The sequence below is a fragment of the Camarhynchus parvulus genome, chromosome 2 (genome assembly GCF_901933205.1).
Source record: "Camarhynchus parvulus chromosome 2, STF_HiC, whole genome shotgun sequence".
In the NCBI taxonomy this organism is placed as follows: domain Eukaryota; kingdom Metazoa; phylum Chordata; class Aves; order Passeriformes; family Thraupidae; genus Camarhynchus; species Camarhynchus parvulus.
In genome coordinates, this window is record NC_044572.1 from 60,409,640 (window position 1) to 60,435,595 (window position 25,956).

Here is a 25,956-nt window from a genome sequence, read left to right on the forward strand (position 1 = left end):
AGTGCTGTTCCAAAATCCTGGCTGCCTCCTGAATTTTTTTTAATGTTTCAAATTCCTGTTTTAATCCATACTACTATGAGACACCCAGGACTACCTAAGGTTAACAAGAAGCCAAAGTTTATGGGGAAAAGCTGATTTAAATAAAGGGCATTGCCTCTCTTTACAGTTGCCAAGTACCTGAAAACAGCATCAGTTGGGCTGAGCAAAGAAAGGAACCAAATGTTGGCAGTACTTGAAACTTTGGAGACTCCCTTTGAACTGGGAGTGCCCCAGTTAACTCAGCTCTCCAATGTTCCACCAAGGCCAGGATTTCACTTGACCTTATAGCCCTGATTTTAAATTATCTGCTGTTTGAAAACACACAACCACGTTGGTCCGCACAGCGCCCTGTCCTGCTTCTTAGGAATGCATCATAACACAAATACCTGGTTTGTGAAATCAAACATTATCTGTTCATTTGGGCTCCTTGGCCTGCCATTCTCTCGCTTCTAAAATAAATAGGATTACTCTCATAAAAAAAAGGGAAAGAAAACATTTCAGAGGAATGGAATCAGATTTAATCTTCATGTCTCATATTCAGCTAAACTCATATCAAATGTGAACAGATAATACAAATATGGGCACCAGAGGAGGTTATTTTTAACATTTGCAAGTAATTCTTCACAATCACAAACATCACAAAAATCTTGGTAAGTATCATGCCAAGGAACCAAAGTCAAATTTGAAGGCAAGTATATGATTCCCTGGCTTTTAACATAAAACCCTTGATGGAAAGAAGATCCACAGGCTCTGACACAGCAAATAGGGCACTGAGGTGTGCTGGAACTTCTGCTTCTTTATAAAAGGGATATATTCAGAAAACTCACAGAGGTGCATAATCTTACCAGCCATTTCAAGGTGAAGAAAGAAAGACTGGAGTTTGTGATCTCATCTGCAGTTGCAAAAAATTTTAGCTTTTAGTTTTAAAGGAGTGATGTGAAGAGATGCTGGAGATGACACAACAAATATAGTTCAGCTAACACAGTGTATGTGTGGGTTAGCAGGAATTGCAGCTGAGATCTGTAATACAGTGCCATCTGTAGAGGTCATGAGCAGGAGATTTACATCAAGATTCACCAGCCATTTGTTTCAATCATAACCATACTAAGTGTGCAGCACCATGCGCCACCTCCTCCATCCTGCATGTTTTCTGCAGATAAAATACTGCACAAAAATCTATCTCCAATGTCCTCTACTAACTGCCATTATTTCAAACGTTTCCAACTTTGAAAAATCAAAAACATTTTGACCTCAAAAGAGCCTAATTACTGTGTCTGTATATAACAAAGAAAAACAAGGCAAATCCAGACATAACTGACATAGCTGTGGTATACCTGCCTCCATATGAATAATTTCTTTGAATATTGGTGTGAGTGTTGTTTATGCAACACTAAAGTGTCAAAAAAAAAGATAAATGAATTCACTGTTAACCTTAATGATGATAACAGCACAAGTGGCTAGAGAGCTAGAAAGCATTTATTGTTTGAAATTGTTGCATTCTGCCTCCCTCGACATTTCTAAGAGCCCTAGCTTTGTAGGTCAAGATACCAACCATCTCATTACCCAGATTTCTGCAGCCTGTTAAGAGACCACATTCTCGTTGGCATATTTGTTTTGTTCACTGTCTGTTCCCTTTCATTAAAAACTAAAGATGTTTTATGATGAAAGCAGGAGTATTCAGAAAAACATAACTATTGAGACTCACTGCAACGCTACTTTACTAGCTCAGGAGGGAAGTGATATTTCCCCACATTTTTTTCTACTCAAGAGCAAATTTATAGTAAATTGCTCAACAAAAAAGTAACCTTTCAAAGAATGTTCAGAGGATCAGAGGGGAAAGAAAAAAGTAGAAACAGAAACACCACACTTTGGAGGAAGAGTATAGAAAAAAAGATATGTTCAGGGGAAAATACAAGAGATGAAAGCCTGGCCCAACCGAATTCCAGAATAAAACAGCCATTGGTTTCAACAGGGTCATGATCTCTGTCAAGATCTGAGTCTGGATTCACTTTTGAAGTAGGCGTGGCCTAGGAGCAGGAGGGAAGAATTAGCAATAATTTAAAATATCTCTCTCTGTCTTAAACAGCCCATCATACATTTCATTTTACAAAAGACACACGTGGTTATGAAACACAGCTATCTAGGTACACCCCATTTTTCACCACACTACCCTTTTTGCTACCTTTCTATCACACATTAACATGATTTTTTTTGGTGTTTGCTGGTGTTGAATGGGATGATAGAATTAACACAATGGCTAGTGCTACACACCAGAACTGCCTACATTTCATCTCAAGCCACTTTTCATCATAGAAAAAACAACATCATATATGTAGAGGCACAGGCTTTGGTGCTACACTGAGACACCTGTGATTGCATGCTATATGCATCAGTGCTGTGTTTGTGTAAGTTATGCTTGTGTCTTGTACGCACACCCACACACTACACGTATGCAGCAATTCTCAGTGCACAGGCACACACATGCATGGATGCAGGAAGAGCAGGAATGTGGGAGCCACAATAATGCTGCTCCTGGCTGTTACAGGAGCATTTCTTACAGAATTTGTTCCCATGTTAATGGATCACAGAAAAAAAATCTGTATTATTTTATTTTGTTAAACATTTGTATTCCCTACTGCATTGCTATAAAAGGAATGTGCTAACTGTCAGTCTTTTAAGAAATATGAGACAATTCCTTGCACTTTTGGTTTGAAATTGGAACTAAAACACATTTGCTACAGAAGAACTGATCTGTATGGCCCTGCAGGAGGTAAAGGCTGGGAGTCAACTCACTCCTTGTGGCATAGGAATCTAGATGAGTTGCTCTATATCCTGTATCCTCTGATCATTTTCAGAAAAACAAAAAGTTGCCATAAAATCACAAAATGTTCAGCAAATCCATGACTGTCCAAGACTTTGATGTCAGGAATGGACCCATCAGTACAGCCACCTCACAGCTGCAAATGGAGGCAGGGTTCTGGGTATTTTGATGGGGAAAAAAAATATTGCCTGCATATGCTCCCACTAAATCAGCATTCACTTAGCCACCCAAGAGCATGAAACTCAGCATAATAGATCTTTCATAGCTCACAGAAGAGGTCACAGTATAAGAATGTTGAAAAATACAACACAATCTTTTGTAGGTAAGAAACTTCAAGGTAGGAGGTGTAAGTTGTAGCAAGAATAGAAACCTCAGAGGAGATCATCAGAAAGTGATTAACATGGGGTTTTCAAAAGAATGTGCACAATTGACAATATTTTCAACACCGACGTACTTCAAACTCCTCTGACGTCCTGTTTCTTATGCATTATACACACGCACACACACACAGAGCTCAAATTTCTGCTACTCATAATTACCTAAAGTATTATGATCACATCTTTCACACATTCAATTGTTTGGAAAAATTCTCATTGAAAAGACTTTCAGCAGGGCAACTTTACTTTGAGTACAATTTCTGGGGCACTATATTTTTTATATTTAATATGTCACTTGATGCTTTGTTAAACTGTCTGATATGATGTTTGTTATAAACAAGCAGTGTGTTGGAATCCAGATAAACAGCAAGGACACAACTCTTTTCCAAGAGTATGTGCCGTATCTTGTTCGTTGCTTTTCTTTGAACTCCCTCTTTTTTAGCACGAATATACCAAACACTCAAATTCTTTTTTCTAGAAAATGGGGTACTGCATTAATATGGTATTGCATGCTTATTTTGATTTGCTGAAGCCCAAGTCAGCTAATATCCCAGGTGAATTGGATGAAACTACAACTGGCTATAACCAACAAGGGCAAGAAACTCAGAGACAACTGTAGACAAAGGCTGTCTGCTGCTTAGCATCCTGCAACATCCTACAGGAAAGTGGAGCAGGATATCAGATTTTGATCAAGAGAATATTGCTGAGGGAAGTGGGACCACAACTTTCTGGATTAACCTCCAAGGACAGACAAGGCAAACACAATTACTGGGCATCAAATAATGCCCCTCCTCACTTTTACTTCTCCGAAAATCTGTCACTCCATGAGACTGCCAGGAAGGAGCAGAGATGGAAGTGGTGCAAGTTTCAGTAATGAATCAATGCCAGGAAAAAGACATAGGAAATTCAAATCTGTAGGAACTGAATGCTTTGCCTTAGCCACAAAATGCATTCAAATTCATGTCTCCATTTCTGGTTTCATTTTTTTTATACCTTCCCAATAAATTCCAGGGGCCAAGGCAGGACAATTCTGGGTCCAGAGAAGCAGCTAGCTGTCCAGAGAGATGCACAGGCAGCTCACACTCCTCTAAAAGGTACTTCTGGTGTGCAAGCTGCTCACACCCCTCTAAAAGTAATCTCATTCATCCAAATATTTGAAATTAAACTGTTTCAGACAAAAAATGAGTTCACTACTTTTCAGCACTGAGTCCCATTTTTTATTTTGCAATTCCAAAGGCATGTGGGATTTTCTCTTCCATCCCCCTCTGTCTCATATTTTGAAAATTCCCACTTCTTTGAGTGTGATGTCATGATGCATTGCCATGAATATTTAACTTAAAATTATGAGTACTAAATTGGAACTTCTTTGCATGGCAAAAGATCACACACGGGGAAATAGTGGTTTAAACAAAGATCTTCTATAATTAGTGAAAATAACAAAGGAAATATTAATGATTACATCAAAGGATTCTTCACTGAGTATTGTTTTTATTTACTTCCTAAGGGAGCACAGAGCTCCATGAAAAGATAACACTGTTTTAGGCAGAAGTATATAAATAAAAGAAGGCCATCTAGAGATTCCAACTTCAAACCAGGGCCTCAAAAATACTCCAAGATCCAGAAGAGTTCTCTAATTGATCTGATTACATGTCAGGCACTAGCACTCTCTAGGTATGCAGTGCTGATAAGCCTGCAGTATGTAAGCACCTTTTCAGCTGAACATGACACACAACACTGCAGCTACCCTGGGCATCTGTCTCCACATACATAAGGCATAGCCTGGGGATTAATTTCATCCACTAGCATAAATAGGACTAATTTTTTGAAGTACAGATAGCTAAAAATAGCTAAGAGTAATGTTATGCAATAAAACCTGGTATATGTTTCCCCTTTCCAGATGAAAGAATCTGACATGGCTTCAAATAAAAAGAGGTGGCAGCCTGACCAGAACACAAAATATATTCATTTCATTCCCTTCCAGAGAGGCAGCATTTTAATCTTCTATACATTAAAGATGCATGCCCACTATCATATCATTTCAGCAGCCTAAATATTAAATTATGACCTCACAACACTTCTGCCCTCCCCTGGAAAAAAAATAGGTCAAAAATAAATGAAACAAACTGTTTTCTGCTCCTTTTTATGCATTCGACAGAGAGAAAAAAAATGAGGGAGATAAATCTGCATAATACTGAACCGAATCTCTTTAATTCCAGTCAGCTTTTATCATTCAATCACTGAGTCTGTATGTGGAAAAATTCATGCTAATTCCCCCTAGCAACAGCCGCAGCCTATCCGGGGGAGCCCCGCACCAGGCAGCTGCCAGCCAGCAAGAATAACTCTAAGTAGGTCAGCCCTGCATTTCTAAAAATGCCACGGTCTAGTAACCCCAGTGTCCCGTCTGTCTGCCCCAGCCCATAATAACCCCGATGGCTCGGTGACACAATGACACAGTACCCTGTTAGAGCGCAATCAAATCCCCCTGCATTATTCTGCTGCGAGCAGCGCTGCTGGATGAAGGACCCGTCGAGGGGCAGCATTAATCAGGCAGCCATTCATGTCCACTAGCACTTCACTCTGGAGATGGGGCCTGCATTAATGACCAGCTGTTTGAACTAACACAAACAAAATAATGCCTTCCACCCTGTTGGCTGTGCAGAATACACTATTCTAATCGGGCAGGTTATGCTCATTGACTAAACCTAAGATGTAAATTAAACAGCCCCAGACAATGCCAGCTTTTGTAACCTTCTATTAATTAAAGTAAGTATATTTAAATTATACTACACACAATTCAAAGAGCTATTGGTTTAATATACAGAGTCACCTCCTCCTACAAATTTGTGTTCATAGTCCAAAAAAAAAACCAAACCAAATCCAAACCAAAAACCACCCACCCCCACTGCTTGAATAATTCAATCTACCTATCCTGGTAAATTAAAGAGCAAGTACAACAGAGCTGAACTGCAAGTGACTTCTGCTGGGAGCTGAGAACCACACCAGACCTCCAGTAACTGGTCTTTGGGAACAGTGACAGACATGCATGCTGGATATGGTGGAGGGGTGCTGATAGAAGCCCCATAAACCTCTGCCAGCCATGACACAGAGAAAGGCCAGTTGCAGCAGATTAAACACCCCCTGCAATCTCACTGTTTAAGCACTGCCGAGTTGCCTTCACAAGCCTAAAAATAATTGCAGAGGTCAGAAAGCCCCTTGCCAGGATCTGGGCATGTGCCTTTAAGAGCACATCCATCCCTCCCGCTTCCCACAGCCCTGGGGACTTCTGCATGGCTGCAAGATGCTGCAGGAAGCCCTGTCCCTCCCCCCTCGCTCTTAACCAGAGAAGCCTTAATATAAACCACACCAGAGCGCAGTCAGTCTCCTCTAGGGTGGTATTTCGGTATCAGATCTGTAATGCCAGAACAGAATTTCAGCAGGCTTGCTTTGTGTCTAATTGCACCCTTCCTTTTAAACACCTTTGTTCAACTTGCCGGTCTCTTATTTCAGAGCATGCCTCCATGTCATGCAGCTGCCTATACAGGACAGAGCTAGGAAAGAAATTTTCAGGGATATACTTCTCATCTGCATTTTTTCCTGAAGGATTTGCACTTTTGGTGAATGCATGCCATAATTCAGTCTTCACTGCTGCAGAATTCAGCAAACCTTGTGCATGTAATCCATCCACATCTGATTTAGGAACATAGCAGATTCATTAATCCATTTTGCTCTTTCTTGTTTGAGCCAGGCTTTTTAACCAGGTTATGAGAGTCTTCCTTTGCTTTGTGGTGCACATCTCATAGCAATTCCTGGAGAGATACAGTCACTGACGTAACCGTGGGCTCCTAATTACAAGCTGCTGACATTTTGCTTGTCTCTGCAGCTTTGAAGCTGCAAGTTCAGAGTCTTTCCTCCTCCCTCCTTTCTTGCTTTAAACTGCCTGATTTAGAAGCACATAACAGATTCAGAAAGGTATAGGAGTGGCATAAACTCCTTTGCAGAGCCTGCTGTATTGCCAAAGTTGTTCTTCTTTAAGCAAACAGAAAACTAAAGTTAGGGAGTAATAAGACTCCTTAGCCCCCAGCACAAGAATGCTATCCAACAGCTGGCTAAATACAATTCAACACACAGGGCTGCCTTTGTAGGCTGGGGAACAAATAGTGGAAGGACCAGACGGGCGTCTTGCAGGGTAGCTCACCATGACTATTGGGAAATCCCCTCATACACATTTTAGTATGACATTACGGTCTTTGGCTTTGTATAAAAGGGAAAAAAAGGAAAGGAAAAAACCCTGTCTTTCTCGATAGGCAGCTGCTAGAATCCATGCCAAGCCCTGCTAGCTGAGTGCAGTGCTTGTTTTCCCTGTTTCTGCATTGTTTAGATATGGCCAAATGAAATACCTACCAAATGAAATATGCCTGTACTGTGACAAGTCTACCTGCTCTAAAACCACCCCAAGCAGATTCCACAATAAAAAATACACCTGGCTGCATTTCACAGAAATTAAGTGCCAAATGAAAGCATTGGCTTTTCTCAATACATGAGGAACCCTTTTCAATTAGAGGCTGATTTTGAAAATCTAAGAAAAAAAAAGGGAAAAATAGAAAGATGCAAGTATAACACTGAATACAAATGCTCAGTTGAGGATTTAGCCATCTGATTACTGTGGTAGCCAGCTGGTCTAGAAGTCATCTGGGATGCATTTATTTTGATTAGATTGATCACATTTCTATTTACAGTATAGAATTTTTCACCATACTGAATACAGCTGTGTTTATAGAGATTTTAAGATGGAGAAAATGAAACTCCACGGTTTCTCTCAGCACAGTGCAGAAGACTCAGTGCTTCAAGGTGTTAAGTGGAAAGGATCTGCTTTCACATTTCTTAAAAGAATACTGCCTACCATCTGTTTTCACAAAATGCCACCTCAGTCAGGAAATGGGTATAGGGCTAGAGCTGAAAATACAAGCTGCTATCAAGTCTGACCCAGCAAACTCACAAACGTCCTCTGTAAATTGGTCAGAAATGTCTTTCTTTCATTTCTATACATGTTCACACACACACAAAAGCACGTACATACACAGATATATACACACAGAGCGCGAGGCTGCTGTTTTCCCTGGGGATACTCCTGCAGCCACCTAACTCATCAGTTCGCTCCCTGACAGCACCAGGAATGCTCAAGCTACAATTTACAGTCCCTCCGTCCATACATTGCTTTGTTAATCAAGCCATCCTCTCTGCAGTGAGAATCCACAGAATCAGACAAACGGCACAGAGTGTTTCTTCTTCCTTTGCATTTGCATTCGCTCACTCTCTCCTTCTCCCTTGGCTTTGCCTTAACAGGCAGATACAACCGATACCTTATTTATCCATCTCCAGCACAACGCTGAGGTGAAACCTGACTGCAGCGCTGTGACTTCCCCATGTTAATCCTCTGGAGCAGCAGAGGCTGGATTCTTGTTGCTGATGCTCTTGTCGAGCACTGGATTACTTTACATAATATTTCTTTAAGCTTTCACCCACCCTATCCTAGATTAACACCCTTCCTTTCTCCTCCCTCCACCCCGCCACAGAAAACCCCAAAATCATCACATATTGCAACCCTTGGCTTCCAGAACCAATAAAAAAAATCCGCGGCTCCATCGCTCTTCTTCCTTAGCAATGTGCAGACGAGAGAGTTTCGAGCCAGCCAAGCCAGGGTGAAGCGCAGGCAGCAAGACTGCAGCAGCCCCAGCAGCAGCAGAAAGAGCAGCAGCCGCCCAGGTAAATGGAGGGAAAAGCAGGTTCTGTCGAAAGCGGTGCAGCATCGTAGCTGTGAGGAAAGACTGCCTTGCTTCTTCCGAACGGTGCAGCTTTCTGCCTGCAGGAACGGAGAAAAGGGAAGACCCAGAATTAAAAATAAAAGCCAAAATAGTTAAGAAGAAACAATAACCATAACAAATTGTCGTAACTTTATTTTTCTGGGCTTTTGGGCACTTCTGGGAGGCTGCCTCTTTTCCTTTCCCTCCCCAAAGTATCCTATGTTGCTGGATGCTACTGTCCAAGAGTGCGGAGTCACAAAGGCTCACTCTCCAAAGCGCAGTGAGACCAGCATCACATGAGAAACCACATGACGCACCCAAATCGGATGCTGATGTGGTCCAGTATTTCACTCGGAGGGGGGGGAATATCTCAACCAAAACATGCCCCTCTCTAGCGGGGAGAATGAATTTCCCTTTAAAAAAAATTAAAATATTTAAAAAGGCAGCAGCTCAAAATAGAAATATCTCCATATCTCTCCATCTTCAATGCCAATGCTTCAGAAGGCAGGAGAATGCTGTTCCACAGACACTAGCTGGATGGCAGCAATATTACTTCCAGGCTATGTTATTCTAAACTGATTGCACTTAAGTGAATTCCTGAAAAGCATACTCCATGTCTCCCTAACATGAACAGACTGAGAAAACCCTCTCCATTATCGTTCCCTGCAATCTGTATCCAAACCTGCATTCTGAATAATTTATTTGAGACTAATAAGCCGTTTGCCAAGACTACTCCCTTTCCCACTCAGCCCCACACTCAATGAGCGACTACAGCAAGAAACACAGAGGCTTCACCATTTCCTTAACCGGTAATTTTAGTAAATTCACTGTCCACAAAATAATCAGGCAAAAATGAGTAGGAGAGTTTTTTCCTCTTTTTCATGTATGGACACAACAGAGGTCTCTCTTGTTTGTGGATGGTGGCAACATTTTCCTCACACTGCTGACTCAAAAGCTTTCAGTCCAAGCCAAGAAGCAAACATTCTTGCCTGCCAATTCCTGCAGAGGTGTTGTGCCACCCTTTTTAACGCAGAAACATCTGGACACCTCTCTCAGCCGCCGAATGAGAGCGTGCAGCTCTGTAATGCTGTTTACTGTCAGGGCACCAAGCAGTTAACATCCTTGGCTGCTTTACCATCTTGCCTATAGGAGCATGGAACCGAGGGACTGGTTCGCTCGAGAAACAAAAGCAGAGAAGCTGACCTTGATGATCGATGGAATTGCTGATCACAAAGTTATCATCCAACAAACAGTTAGCGGTTTGTAGCTTGTTTTATGCCTAACTTTTGTTCAAGTGACAGAGCAGGTGGCACAGAGTCTTCTGTCCCCTTTGTTTGCAAAAGCTGGGCACCACCTCGCAACACTGCGCTCCCTGGCTCTTAACACTGAAACTGTACACGGTGTCGGGGAAATATAGGAAGAGAACTGCCGTGAATCCACACAGCTGCTTTGCACAGGATCCCATTTCAATCTCTGAAGTTACATAACGGAGATGAAGCACAGAATTCCCCCAGAAGAGACATGCTTAACCCTTACACAGGAAAGCACAATCGGAGCAAAACCCATGTGCTCTCTTGTGCTGATTTCAACCTTCCCAACTGTTCACACAATAGCAGATTGCAAAAATTTGCACAAGGCAGTTGTAGCTTGTTCTCATTGGCTCCTCTCAGAAAGAGGTTTTGCAATGGGCCGCACCTAGGAATTGCCTAAATTCCATGTAAAATCCAGTAGTAGCATTCAGCCTCAGCAATGCTGCTAGTGTTTAGGAGAGGCGCAGGACTGCATGTACAGAAATCACAAGATTACCACAGTCATCTGAGGGCATTTTCACCTGTGGGGTTAATAATTGAAGCACTGGCAAATCTTTGATGGAAAACAGTAGAGGTATACCCAAACTCTGACTGTAGCTTTTCAATATAATACTGTATTTTCAGATGTTATGTCAGCTAATATGGTGGATCTAGGTTATGGATTACTTTTTCAGTCCAAAATATAAACATTACTGAGGCAGGAACCGAGTCCAGCAATATGTATATCTTCAGGACTTTGGACTGCAAGATGAAAGGAGCTGTCCTGGAGACCAATCCCATTGTTTTTAACCTACAACAATTAAAACAGCATGGCGCTGAATGGCTTCTAGTCTGTTCTCATTAGTTTCTAAGACAGAGCTGCAGCAGTTTGTAACTCTGTGAGTCAATGGTTTTTCCTACTTGATACGAGTAGCTCATTTATCTGTTCTGACTTAGAGATATGTTGGAAGGGTCATCTGGACTTAACTCAATGAAACCCCTGGGTATCATCAACACTAAATCAGGTCATAGGCAACTTCATCCTGAAAACTCTGAGGTGGAGATTCCATAACCTCTTCCAATGCTGACCTCCCTCCCTGGGAAATTAAATGCAGAAAATAAATGTTCATCCTGCATTTCTTATATAGGCAGCCTTCGCCTACTGCACTGCTGAATTGCATACATTTTCCTAGATCTGCCACTGAAAGCAGAGGGAGGGCGCCAAGGAATGAAGGGACTTTTCATATTAATTTAACCAAGTTCATCTCAAATTAGTAGCACCTCCAAATTGTTACCACAATTATTATTTTATCTCGATGCTTCCATTTCAACTGTTGAGCAAAGCACTAAAATGCTAGTGAACACCCTGATAACAATTCCAGTGTTCTACCACATGTTACCCATAAGAAACAGGAGAAAACCCAAAGATCCCCTGCATATGAAACTTAAACTACGCTCAGAAGCCAGAATCAGGGCTGAACCAACATGGAGGATGTTGATTTATTCAGAATAAACAAGACATATTTTTTCAATCAGACATGGAAAATGGGCCCTAGAGTATCTATAAATATATATCCACAACCTTGTGGAAAACCACCTATGCAAGCACACAATGTATGTACCTTTAAGCAAGATCTGGGGATACACAGTCATGTTAGATGTCAATGAAGAGTGAGGAAGAGGAAGAGGCAAGAATTTCAAAGAGAAAGACCAGTCATAATTCCCTCAGAAATGCAGAAGAAAGGCTTTATGTGAGAGACAGACTTATGCACGCAGTACTTGCAAATCTAATTCTTATACTTCAGATAAACTCCCCAATAAATGCTTTGTTAACAGCATGGTTAACGACCTTTCTTCCCTCTTCAAATCTCTAACATAGGTACTTTACTCTGTTAGATGTTGTTAGCTCTCAAAGTAATTCATTGGCAGGCTCTAAATTACCTGTCTAATGTGACTTTCTCAGTTTAGCTCCAGAGCATATTTTCTCCCCTCCAGAGAATGGAGAACTCAGAAGTTGTCCAAACAGAGCAGCTGAGGGTACAAGTAAGAATTTTGGGTTGAGATCATTACTGTTTGTGTTGACATGAAAGCTTTTGGGCTGAAACACATGGAAAGAACTGGGATTGTTTTGGATTCTGCCTTGACAAGTCATCAATAAAAATTTTCCCAGGATTGCTTCTCAAACATTTGATCACAGATCCTGCTCCATATTCGTGCAGCTTTGTGCTGCCTTAGGGATACATGAGCTATGTTAGATTTGATGTAACTGTCCACAGGGGACAGGCTTCAGAGCAAAGATTCAGCAGCTGAGTAGACACTAGATGAACATGAAGAATCAGAGCAATATACAGAGAGCCCAAAATAATCTCACTTCATGAGAGCTTAAAGGCTACTGAATTTCGTGTAGTAATTTTCAGATGCTGTTAAACCAAATACTTCTTTATATGGTTAATTTTCTGCTTGGTACAGTACTCCAATGAAACATGGATCCCTGCAAGTGTGATGTTTTGAATGTCACTGAAAACAAAACTTTGGTTTTGGAAAATGAAACATTTAAGATGTCAGCTTTTCCTTTTGGGAAGAGTGCCACTTTGGGTCTTACTTCCTGAAGTCAAAGGAAGCAGAACTTCGCTTTGATTCAGCACAGCACAGGCACTGCAGAGACTGAGCAGAAAAAACAGAACCAACCATAAATTTAAATTTTTCTTTATTTTACTCAAAAGCTGCACCCCCCGAGTAGCACTAAACAGGAAGCAGGGACTGAAAAATACCAGAAACTTGGAGAAATGCTGTTTTTTCAATTAGAGTAGAATGTCACTAGCACACTTGTGTATATATCAATAAAATGTGGAGTTGCTAATTTGATGGAAACATATAATTCCAAGGAACCGTCCAGTTGAATATTTAATGGTTCTTAGCAAGAATCGGGCTTTGGGGTTCAATTTTAAATTACCTTTCTCTCTGTAATCTGCAGATGGAGAAAGAATTATCATTACGCTTGAGGTTTCAACCCAAAAGCCAGGCAAAACTTGATGTTTCACTGAACTTGAAACCTCAAAGTGAACCCCAAGCCTGAAAACCTTATGGACTCAAATCAAAACAAACATATGTCAGTGAGCAAAAACCACAGAGCTTCACATGGGTCTAAGCACTGAGCCATACTGGCTACTGGCCAGTGCATGAAGAGTACACATCACACAAAATACCAGCAGAGGTTTAGTGACCACGGGGTACGGCTAGACACACACTGCCATAGTTTAGAGACACTTAGGTCAAAGTCATCTGAGAGCTCAAGTCCCAAAAGCCATTTATCTACATTGTACCTCTTCAGTAAGGTAAGATATCTTTTGAGGAGTTTTGTGTGATCACAGCTACTTTGCTACTTGATGGGTCTCTACAAAGCTATCTCCTTGCTGAGCTGTAGGGTGTCTGGAAAGGAGATCTACCTACCTCCTCATAAAAAAAGACACACTTTAGTTTTCTAAACAGTTAAAAAATAACCATGATTCCACCTTCTCAGTTGGATTTTCAGTAAAATACACTAGAATCTGCCTCAGCCATCTAAGTGAATGAATGTGAAAAAAAAACAGGGAAATTGTGTTTCTGTATTTTCAGCACAGAGATGTTCATGACAAGAAACTGGTAAAGCACCACAGTTCTGCACTTTTCTCTTGCAGTCTTCTGAAACCAGAACAATTTATTTGAATTCACTGACTATTCAATACTACTCTTAGAAAAATTTCTGAAATAGGTTCAATTTTCTATGGATGTGTGATGGACAGTTTATCACAATTACCCTCTCAAAGTTTCAGGTATTTCAGCACTGGCCACACATGCTTGTATTGGCCAGCTCTTTAATCATATTTGAGAACCTGCTTCCAGTGTGAATACAAATGCTATCTTTAAAATTTGAGAGATGTTTTCTCTATATTCACCTATGTTTGATTGTTGTATGCTGGAAAATGCCTACATACTTTAAAAGTCTGAGTCTACATAACTTAAGTCTTGTCCTGTTGAAAGTCTGCAAACTGTGTTAGAAAGTACACTGCAGCAGCAGTCCTGGATGGCAGTAGAAATAGGACAATTAGCTGAGCAGAATGTGATATATTGATGCAAATGCAACCAAATGATAAACGACACTGAAAAACATACAAGTTTCTCTGCATTTGTAGAAGTTTCCTAACATTAATATTTTCATTATTCTTCTAACTTATTAAAAACTGTTTCCAACAGGTAAGTTAGTCCTGGGGCCAAATTCTCCTCACAGTTCAAAAGCAACGGGCATAATGTATATGCCAGTGTAAAACACGTTGGGATATAAGTTAATGTAGAGGACTGTAATTATTGTAAAGATGCAAAAATAAAATAACATTTGAAAAAAGTACATGGAAGCATGTGTTCAAATGTACAGCTTGTAGTAAAATAGGAATGTTTCACTACCTCACTTGTCATTGAATATTCAGTGATCTTATAATTCCCCTTTATTTTCTTGAAAGTGCAAAATAACACTACTATGACATAATTCTGGAATATTTAATTGCTGCAAACCACATCAATTAAGCTACATTACCAAAAACATGACCACTGAACTGTGTCATACATCTTCCATTAGATTTGCATTCATTCTGCATCACAACCTTGATTTTGGCTCCAGAACTCAACCGTTGCTTTGTTAGGTAAACCAGCACTTCAAGAAGAGAATGTAGTCTGAACACAAAAGTTCCTCATGCAGCTACTCTAATTATTTTAAGTCTCATAGTCATTAGTATTGGGTTAATGAACATAGAACACTAGGAAAAGTGATGCAAATTTCAGGAAAGGAAGAAGTTGTGTAGTCTATCAGTTCTTCGCTGTGAGGATGGTGAGGCACTGGAAGAAGCTGGCTGGAGAAGCTGTGGATGCCTCATCCCTGAAGGTGCCCAAGGCAAGGCTGGATGCAGCTTTGAGTGACCCAGTCTAGCAGAAGGTGTCCTTGTCCATGGCACAGGGGGTTGGAAATAGATGATCCCTTTAAGATCCATTCCAATCCAAACCAGTCAATGATTCTGTGATGCATACAAACCAACCTACAAACCCAAACGTGTTTCGCCTGCCTGTGAGAAAGCTGTGTGATGAAGAGGTTACATGGAGATCAGAGCTGCACATACAATAGCTACAAGTCCATGACCTGCTCAGCCAATTAATATCATACTTATATAAAAATTTAATAACCAGTTTTGGAGGAAGGGGAAGGGTGGGGGTAATTTTAAATTTTATGCTACTCAAGGAAAAACACGCAGAAAACATTACAACCAAGTCTTTAGCAAAACTGCAGACAAGGCAGTTAATATTTGGTCTTGGGCAAAAGACTGGTTTCCTTTCCTTGGCTGCCCAGTTTTAGGTGGGTATTTTACATCAAACATGTTACAAGTTCAAAGTGGAAGAGCTATGTTTTTTCACCTGCGAGTGGTTTCAACTTAGACTTCAGCATTAGAGTCAGGAAGTCAGTTTTTCCATGCTTGTTACTGTAAACAAAGATTGTATGGCACATCTCCAAAAGTGATAGAGGTCAAGGACCAAACTGCAAGTGCAACAGACTGCTTCCAGAAACCAAAAGCATAACACTGAAGTGAGAATAACCACACATTCAAACCCTGGTTGATGCTCTCGTCACTCAGCTGTTTGGGCAGTGCAATGAATACATGCAATTATAATCTCACTTACCATTTTTAATACGTATATGTATATAAATATATAAATTCTGCATATTATATGTGTGTTTTCATATATACTTATACATACAATACACACCTATTGTAAGTGAAATGTGTGTGTCTGGCTGACATTGTTAGGGAGAAGAGCCAGTAACATCACTTAATATTAACATTGCCTCCCCCTCACTTTCTCACAGTTACTTTTGACTCTGTCAAGCCTCATTCCCATGTCTACTTGGTTTTATTTTACCTCATTTTAAAAATGTAGAGTAAAATAATATTGGACATTTGTAGGAAGAGTCCTTGTCCTCAAACCATAACATTTCTATTGATATTTTCATTGTAAAATATTACCCCTTACAAGAATAGTTGCTAGACTTTATATCTGTATATTTTGTTCATCAGGTTGTTGCTTTTTGCTTCTCCTTAGGTTTGAACTCGAATTTGCTAATGTTGTAATTTCTTTTTGTTTCACATCTGAACTTCTAAATATTATTTTAATGAACATAATTTACCCCCTCCTGCCCTTGTGTGACGTTTATAACATTACCTAACTATTCACAAGTTCTATATGCTTATTTTCATCTCCAGGCCCCCAATCTGAAGTGCTGCAGATGGGTACTTACAACTACAACTGAAGCATGTAGAAATTGTTAATACAACATAGTGCATTCCAAACTGAATACTGTAAACAGGTGGAGACTGAACAAATGTCCACATTACTGAGGAACAATTTCACTGATGGTGTTTATCACATTTAATATTTGTGCCCAAAACTTTATGAAGGTTCTTCTAACTTCACTGTGCTTGCAATATCATAAATGATATAATTTAGGGCATCATTTGAGACACAGAAGTAACTGGAGGCATATTTCAGTTGACCTACAAACCTTAATCTTTTGATTTCTTCTACAAGTGTTTGCAACCCATCTCATCTGCTACTGTACTAAGCAAGCAGTATTCATGACAGAACTACAGCCTCCTGGCAGGGGCATGGGAAAAAAAATTAAAAGCAAAGTACAGCAGAGCTTAGGAAAGAAGGTGAGAAGCCTGATTATTATCAGAAATGAAGACAGTCCAAGGAATAAACTGAAGAAAAGCATATTTAATCAAAAGTCCTAAAATTAGACTTATTTAGACTCATGTAATAAGTTCTTTTTTACATTCTACTGCCTTCAATATGACAGAAGCACATACTTCCCTGGTCTTCGCTGGGAAAGACCCTTTCCTGAGTCAGGACTACAGATGTTATTCTGACTGAACAACATAAAAGCCTCAGATGCATGTTGTTAATTTGTGAACTGGAGACATGTTTAACTGTATAGAAATTGTGAAAAACTCAAAAGAGCTTTAAAAATAATTATGGCGAACAGGTTGAATGCTTCCTGGTCTTACATCCAACCCAAGAAGTCATCTGAAAATGTCTCTGCACTCAATTGCCATTTAAAAGTTTAGTCAATCCCTCTGACTCCAACAACCATTATGAGATTCAGCTTTGGAATATTTGTTTTTGCTCATCATTAGCATCTCATCCTATGCTTTCAAGCATTCAAGCATTTCAAAGTATCTCAAAACAAAACCGGTTGGCTGTGAAGCATGATCAATGAAAACATGACTCCAAACTAGAAAATCTTGCTGTTCATCAGATTTGGACCCAACAAACACTGATATTTTTAAGTATGTAAAATGTTAAATATTCAGAGATCTTGTTGAAGACATTTTAACCAATGAAACAGTTTACTGTTAAGTTTAACAATAAAGTGAAGTTGACACTCACCCATGCTATCAGCCCATATATGTTTTATGGCGAATGAAGGCCCACCCCCCTCCTCCAATTTCGCAGAGAGGAATTCCTTCTGTAAACACAAATTCTTTTACTTCTGTGCATGCCAAAATAATCTTCACCTGTAAGCTTACAGTTGCACTAACAAGGTCTATGACCACTGCCAATGAACTTTCTCTGGATAAGCCTGAACAAGACTAAGAATGAAATGAAAACAACATAAAGCACCTTAGTGTATCCTTTGCTTTATTCATTTCTAGTGTCAATGATTGTCTAATTGGCATGAATCCTAAACTACATCTTTCTGCCATCAACCTACAGAGGACAATCTCCATGAAAGCAGGGGTGTTTTTTTTCAGTAAACTATGCCCTCTTAATTCAACTATCTTCACCCCATCACCTAAATTAAAAAGACTCCTATTTCTGGATGTACTTCTATAATAAAGCATACTCAATTAACCTGCTGCCTTTGCCCTCCTTAAATCAACAAAAAACTTCTTCAGACTTGAATGGATTTGAATTTCACATATGGTATCAAAATATCTTGATATGTGTAATGCTACAGCCTTTTCATTTATGCTGAGAGTGACTGCAAAGATGCTGATGTACTGTGTGCAAACCAAATTTCTTTTTGAGAGAAAAATATTATCTTTTTTCAACTTTTTGAACATGAAAGGGCTTTTGCCTGCAACATGAAAATGTTTTTCAAACATTAAATTCTTGACAGAGTTACCAGTCAGACAGGAGACAGACTAGTCTTAAAATTAATAACAATGATACATTCTTTTCTTTTCTAGAATTACATTTTTAAAGCACTTAAAAACCCAAACCCAGCCTAAACGAAAACAACAAAAAACCTCCACAAACAACAAAAACAACCCATCCTGAAAAGAAAACAAAACCAAACCCCTGCTATTTTTAAACAAATGGGGAGAATGAGAGACGTATTTGCATTTGCTGTGCCTGCGCCAGGCCATCCTGCAGAGCAGCTCTCAGCTGGACCATGGTCCCCTAACACCAATTCCTTTCATTAGGATAACCAAATTAAAATGAGTACTTCTGTTACAGAGTCTGGCCATAAGCTGCAATCACTAACTGTCAAACTTATATTGGATCTCCACATATTGATCCATATGGTTGTGGGTGCCTCAGATTTTTACCTGTGCTGTTTCAGTGGCCTTTGCTTGACCAGTGACACCTTTTCAGTCCCAAAGGGCTCTACTTCCCTGTCCCAGCTTCCTGGGCTAGCAAAATGAAAACAAAGGTTTTCCTCATAAAAAGAGTAGCAATACCACATATCCCCCTCTCCGGAGGAGGAGAAGGATGTGATGCTTGGTCCCCACTCAGGTTAAACCTGAGTGACACATGATGGTAAAAAATTAAATGAAAAACCACAGAGACTACTGTTTTCTTTTCTTTCTTTCAAACCTAACAAGATTTATGATTGAAAAGCAATTTTTGTTCCCCTGGATTATGGTTGCATTTGAAAGGAAAACCATCCCCAAAACTAAGGAGAAATATCTGCATCATCCATGCTAACATGAAGTAATACTTTAGCTTCAGGTCAGTGGGGCTGGTAAGTGCAGCTAAGATAATAAAAAAATTGTAGATATCAAGGGCTCTGGGAAGCACAGTATTGTGACTCAAATGAACAGACATCTGAATAGGTTTTTTCTTAGGCCACGTGCTGAAGATTTTAGCAAAGAATTAATTAGACATTGCTCTTTTGAAATGGACATCCTCATGCAAAACTGCTGGAGGAAGAAGTTAGAGATTTTAATTTCCTACCCTGCAGAAGACTACAGTTCTCACTGAAAAAAATTCTAGCACACATTAAAGAGAAAAAAAGTGACAAATCCAAGGAAAAATTTTCTTTTACAAAAAACATCTAAATTAGAAAAACAACCATTTTAATATCTCTTTGAAAAAAGGTAAAACAAGAAATAATCTAATGCACTTGTATAAATACTTTTCCTCTAATCTTTATTTACAGACAATTCTATTCACAGATCACTAAGTTGTTACATCAGAGAATTAAGGCTGGTGGGGTGTGAATTCACCCACATTTCATGTGTTCTGCTTCCTTTTAGATAAAGCTTTCTTCTGAATTTGCCAAGGTTTTAAGCACACTTGAGAAGCAGTCATTGTTTTAATGTTTAAACTTTAAAATTATTAAGTCCACACAGGTAGTCAAGATTAACTGCAGTTTAATGTGCTGTCCACCTTTACCAATGTAGGAAAGGACATCTGTAAAACATGAATATAACTCAAGGAACACAAGTTTGCACAGCTACAAAAAAAGAGGCAACCAGAGCAAGATAAGAAGTGATTGAGTTAAAGATGAAAATGTTTCAGGAAAACGTAAAGGACAATCATTCTCTGCTTGGAAAACAGAGCAGAAGGACATGGTGCAAAGATAAAAACACTGTATTGTTTGCACAACACTGTGAAATCCTTCCACAACTGCATAATTTTACAGTTTGCATATGTATGGTGTACACGATTTCTCAGAAACAAGTATATCTTAATGATAAGCAAAAAAAGGTGAAAATGGCTCAGCTTTTGTTCTTCCACAAACACACTAACTTTTTTTTGAGGATTGGCCAAAATTCAAGGGTATGGAAACATCCCAGCCTGTTTAGTGCCCAGGGCGCTTGGTGGACATGGAGCCCACTCACCTGCCCACTGTTTTCTTACCTTACCTAAACTGGAGATGAATTTGATCCCCTGTGTACAGTATCTGCAGAAAATACATACATCTACAAGCTACATAGGTCATAAATTGCCATCTGACATCACCTTGTACCCATTTGTACATGTCAACATTTTATCATTTGGTAAACATACCACACACTCCTTTAGTTTCTACAGTACATCAATTTAAATATCTCTTTTTCAAAATCAAAATCAATCAGTAGAAACTGTACATGGAAAAGAAGAGAAAAAAGTGCTTGAATTAATCCTACCTAAGAAAATATTTTAGAAAGGGATACATGGATTCCTGCTGAATGCGCAGCAGTACAACATTCAGCAGTAATTTAAATCTATATTATATTTAATAAAACCACAGTGTGTTCTCTTGTCCTATTAAAGCTGCATTCTACCTTACCAGGTCTGAATAATTTGTATAAAATTGATTGCTACAGTTCTTAGTAAGAGCTATAATTGCATTCCTGGTATAACTTAAAATGGTAACCTTATCTTAATTAGTAGCATGCTACAGAAATGCTTCTGAAAGCTGTGGAGGATTAACCTGCATTTTTAAACTGAAGCCTTGGTGTTGGGTTTTTTGTACGGTTTTGTTGGGTTTTTTCTAATTTCATCTCTAACACAGGAACTACTGCTAATTTATTGTAAACAAAAAAGAACAGGGGCTGGGACAAGGGAACACTGCCCTTTGAAGACCAGCGGGAAAACTTCACACAGCCCAACCCCAGCGCACACTGCAGAGGAAAAAATTCTGATCAATTACAGAATAAATTAAAAATAAATAAATAAATAAACAAAAAACAATGCCAAAAACCCTAGCTTAAACACATCACCATCCCAAACCAAAATCAAGCCAAAAGATTCACACGAGCAATGTGCTGCAGCCACCCACAACAGGGTCTGTCATGACAGTACCAAAAGTCATTCCAAAGCTGCAACTACAGCTGCCTGCCCAGCCCATCAGCCACCCAGATGCTGTCCAGCTGATGTGACTTCTAGAAGCCTACACTTCACAATATGGCAAAAGAATGTCACTGCTTTGTCAGAGTCAGAAAAATTAATAGTAGTAAAATTTGGTGGCAAGTGACTAAAAGCCCTTTATGCAAATGCTGTTTTCCTGCTCTGGCCTGAGCTTGGGGGAATTTTATTTTATTTGTTGACTTTCTTGCTGCATTTAAGCAGATCCATATTGCTGTTTTGTGGAAAACTGATACAGGTTTCTAGCTTAATAAACAAATAGCAATCAGCTTTATTTAGAAAGGAACTCATCAAGCAGCAGCTGTATAAGGCATCTACTCGCAGGAGGCAGTGCTGGAACTGAAGTCTGAAACAGAGCCCAAATGCTTCCACATTTTGTCATATATTTTACCATTGTTTGTGCTGCAGTTCTGCTCAGCACTAATTTTATGAGTCCCATCTTAATCCAGCAAAAATAACAAAACTAAACAAAACAATGCCCATTCCTTACTAATAATTTCCTTGGACTTCCGTGCTGTCGATCATGTACCACAGTAAAACTACAGTAAGCTACCAAACAGTAAAGGCCAGGATTAGGATTCCAATAAATTACTTTCTGTAACTGTATCTTTTCCAAATTAACTTCTATTCCCAATTTTTCAGTGGCAAGGAAACATCCAGCTTTTTAGCCCAGTTCACTAGTCGTATCCCAGACCCCGCAGGGCACAGACTGCTCTGAAGGCTTCTGTGTGCACCTATCTGTATGAACACAGCATGATGGGATTCTCCATGCTGTGCTCTAGCTCCACTGAGCCAATTATGGATAGAGAAGCAATGAGGTGGTGTTTCAGAATTTCTATAGTGAATCTACTTAAAAATTAGCACGTGCAACATGGCACACATCCATATGTATGTGGGCATCCCTGAACACATCCCTGCATTGTCCCCTGACATTTCACATGCATGTAAAATGGTTAAACTCCCCCAGAAATGATGAGACCTTTCTCTGAGCTGTAGCATTTTCCTCACTGAAGCAATGCACCTCTGTAAGGTGAAACATGCTTTCATTCTTTCTTTTGAAGAGAAGGCCCACAAAGCAAGAATCTGCATTACTTTATTGTTCAGTATAGCAAAGAGATGCCTACAGTTTTTTTATTTAATTACTAAGGAGTTTGCAGTTTGAAATGAGACTGATTCAAATTTCAGCCTTTTCTTTAACTTTTACTGATGATATGGAGTGGAAAGAGAGGAACTGAATGAAAATCATCACTTATCCACGACTGCCTGCTTACTGTTTCTGCTTATGGCAATGCACGAGCAGAACAATCAGCCTTGCCTCTGGTGTGAGCCCAGCCAGTCTGTTAGCTAGTCCTTATAAATCCATCCATCACCTCTATGAAAGTCACTGCCTTCCTTTTACCAAAGATAATGTATGTTATTGGGATTATACCACTGCATGCAAAGTCATTAAAGAAAGATAGACGACAATTTATGACTGAGTGTGTGGACAGCAGGGCATTATTTTAACCATAAAATCACAATCTGCAAGGAGAGTGGCCAAACCAGAAGAGCCATTAAAGACTTATAATTAACATCAATCAATATGACACTACTGTTGACATCTTTATTACTTTAAATACACTAATCAAATACTTCTGCATTCAGATAGGAAGATTGATAGGCAGACAGGCAGAGAGAACATCCCTACAGAGAGCAATTTTAAATTATCTATTCAAAAGGTAACAAAAAATAAGCACACCAGGATAATCACATGGAAATGCAGTGCACTGAATGAAAACATTTTCAGCTGGTATACTGGACCTGGGATGGTCAAGCTTGCCTATGAGATACATCAAATCTGCCCTGTAAAAATGCATACATGTATGCCTAAGCCATGCAGGCAGCTACTGACTCTCCTAAACTGAGAGAACACATTTCCCATAGACATGCCCTGCTGCAGGGTATTTTGCAGTAGAAAAATAAATGAAGCACTGGTCCTCACAGCACCACTCCATTTTTTTATCTCTACCTCTTCCCAGACAGGAAGTTAGACAGAAGAATATCATGGTATTACTTGCATACCCACCATTGCGACTGTCAGTATTATCTAATTGCATCCACATGCAATTTCCTACCACACAGACACTAAAACACATTTTTACTGCTGCTGCTAATACAAACATTTCAGTACTAAGGAACTAAGGGTGTTTCACTTCTCAGGCCCCATGTTCTCATACCTTACTAAATACCTTTTTGAGGAGCAGTTCCTTTTTCCATAAGACATTGGCTATAGCATTCAAGATAGGAGAATTGAATGAGTACCAACAAGGAATCAAATAAATGCATGCCAGCTCTTTTCAGAAAATATGTTTTGGAAGGAATTAAATTATAGTCCTCCAAACATTAGATAAGGTTTTAAGAACCCCTGCTTGTTTCCTATTTCTATTTTTCTATTATTCAAGTGAGGATAATATTACTTTTTAAAGAAAAAAATGCAACAATTCTGTATTTATTTAGATCACATTTGGTTGTAAGTAATAGCTTATAGTAATATGGAAGCTCACTTTGGAAAGACATGTGTGGTTTTCTGTCCTCTAGAGATTAAGCGGAAATAAGCACTGGTTTTGCTTATTTAAAAAAAAAAAAAAAAAAACAAAAGAAAAAACCAAAAAACAAAACAAAACAAAACAAAAACCAAACCAAACAAACAAAAAAACCTCCAACAACAATACCAAACCAAAACAAAAACAAAAACCAAACCCCCAAATAAGCAAACCTCAGATTACTCTACATGAGAGGCTTCATGCTGTGCTTTTCCTGGTGAGCACCTTTTTTTTGGAGAGGCCAGTGGCAGCCTGCAGATAATCTCAGATGTGCAATGAGCATGAGGATCTATAAAACCAAACCTCTATAAAATCCACTGGAAAATGGCAACACCTCTTCCCTAACTGGCTGAGTTGCCTGGAGGACTGAGGCACACAGCATTCCTGAGCCATCCAGCCTCCAAAGACCTGGAAAGCATCTTCAGTCAGTCATTTCACTCCTCCTTAGCTCTATAGCAGGGAACTGAACTCTCACATACTATGTGAAAGCCTTACAGAGCACTAAGTAATGAGAAAAATGCAGTAATTTGTCTATTGAAAATCCAATTAGTTTAAGCCAATATTTATCAGATCACTCTCCTTAAAACATTTTACTTCAATTTTAAATGAGTTACACTAATTTGGATTGGACCATCCTTCTCTAACGAAAACTGCCAAGCCTTTCAGATGCTTTAATTCATTTCCAAACACAGTGGAGCCCCATAAAACAAACAGAAAGAGACTGCTAAATGTACGTGGGGTTGCAGTGCATTAAAACAAACTAATGTATCGAGTGACAAAACATAATGAATGCTTTTACAGGGGGAGGAGCTGAGGCTGAGGTCTGAAGGGACACACTGCAAAGCAGGCAGCCAGCCATCTGTCTATCAGGATGGCCTTTGCGTCCTTCTGCAAAAGCAGCTTCTGCATCAGAGCTCTGCCCAGCTCCCCACCGTCCACTCGAGACATTCCCGGCTGCTGTCGTTTACTGACTCGGTGGGGACGCACATCCTCTAATCCAAGCAGAGGATTGTGAAAGAGCCTCTGATTATTTGTTTAATCACCACGACCTTATCATTTGTGGTGAACAGCACAAAGAAGCAGGTAGCTGTCAGAACCCAGGACATCCCTCTAGCTGTCCTGGATGGCTCGAGCCCCTGCCAGGGGGCTCAGAGACCTTGGCACAGAGCCCAAGACCACTGTGCCTTTGATTTTGACCCATGGGAAAAATTACCAACCTTATATGAGGAATTACAAGCCACAAAAGTTTAAGTAGAATGATAGTTTGTCACAGGGTGAAAAGTAGAATTTGGGGGTTATTAGAACAGGGACTCGGGGGTCCCAAGATGGAGGAATTTGGGCGTGCCTTGTCCTTCTTCTTTCTTCTTCTTGTCCTCCATCTTCTGGGTGATGTTGGCACTTTTAGATTGGTTTAGAGTAGAAACTCACTGTCTAACATAAGTGATAAGTATTGGAAAATTACTGTAAATAATATACACACAGTTTTTAGTATAAAAAGACAACACCACCTCTGAGGTGGGCAGTGTGCCTCAACCCTACCTGCCAGACAGACCTCAGTGGGTCGGAGAAAGAGTGTTATAGAAAGCAGAAAATAAACAGCCTTGAGAACCAGAACAGAAGAATCCTGACTCCTTCTTCGGCTGCCAGGCTGGGGAAAAGAGACTCTCTAACACATCTTGGGCTCATCATGACCACAGAGACTCCAAGAGGTAGGCACAGAAGAAGGTGCCACAGCAGAATCAGCCATGCAGCAGGCAGGGCAGGGAAGGGACAGCCCCGTCGGGGTGCTGCCACTTCCTGCACCCCGCTCCCGGCCTCTGCCAAACCCAAAACAATGCCTCCATCTGAGCAAACATCCTCACTCACAAAGGGGAAGGGTACGAC

The 25,956-nt window shown here is 39.8% G+C and overlaps 1 long non-coding RNA gene across 1 annotated transcript in view; it reads right to left on the reverse strand.

The window, feature by feature from the left end:
• Window positions 1-534: 534 nt before the first annotated feature.
• The window catches only part of LOC115901469, a 259,757-nt gene continuing 234,335 nt past the window's right edge, over window positions 535-25,956 (reverse strand). The window contains exon 10 of the long non-coding RNA XR_004060540.1: window positions 535-9,097. This is a non-coding gene — a long non-coding RNA (uncharacterized LOC115901469). The remainder of the gene's footprint in view (window positions 9,098-25,956) is intronic.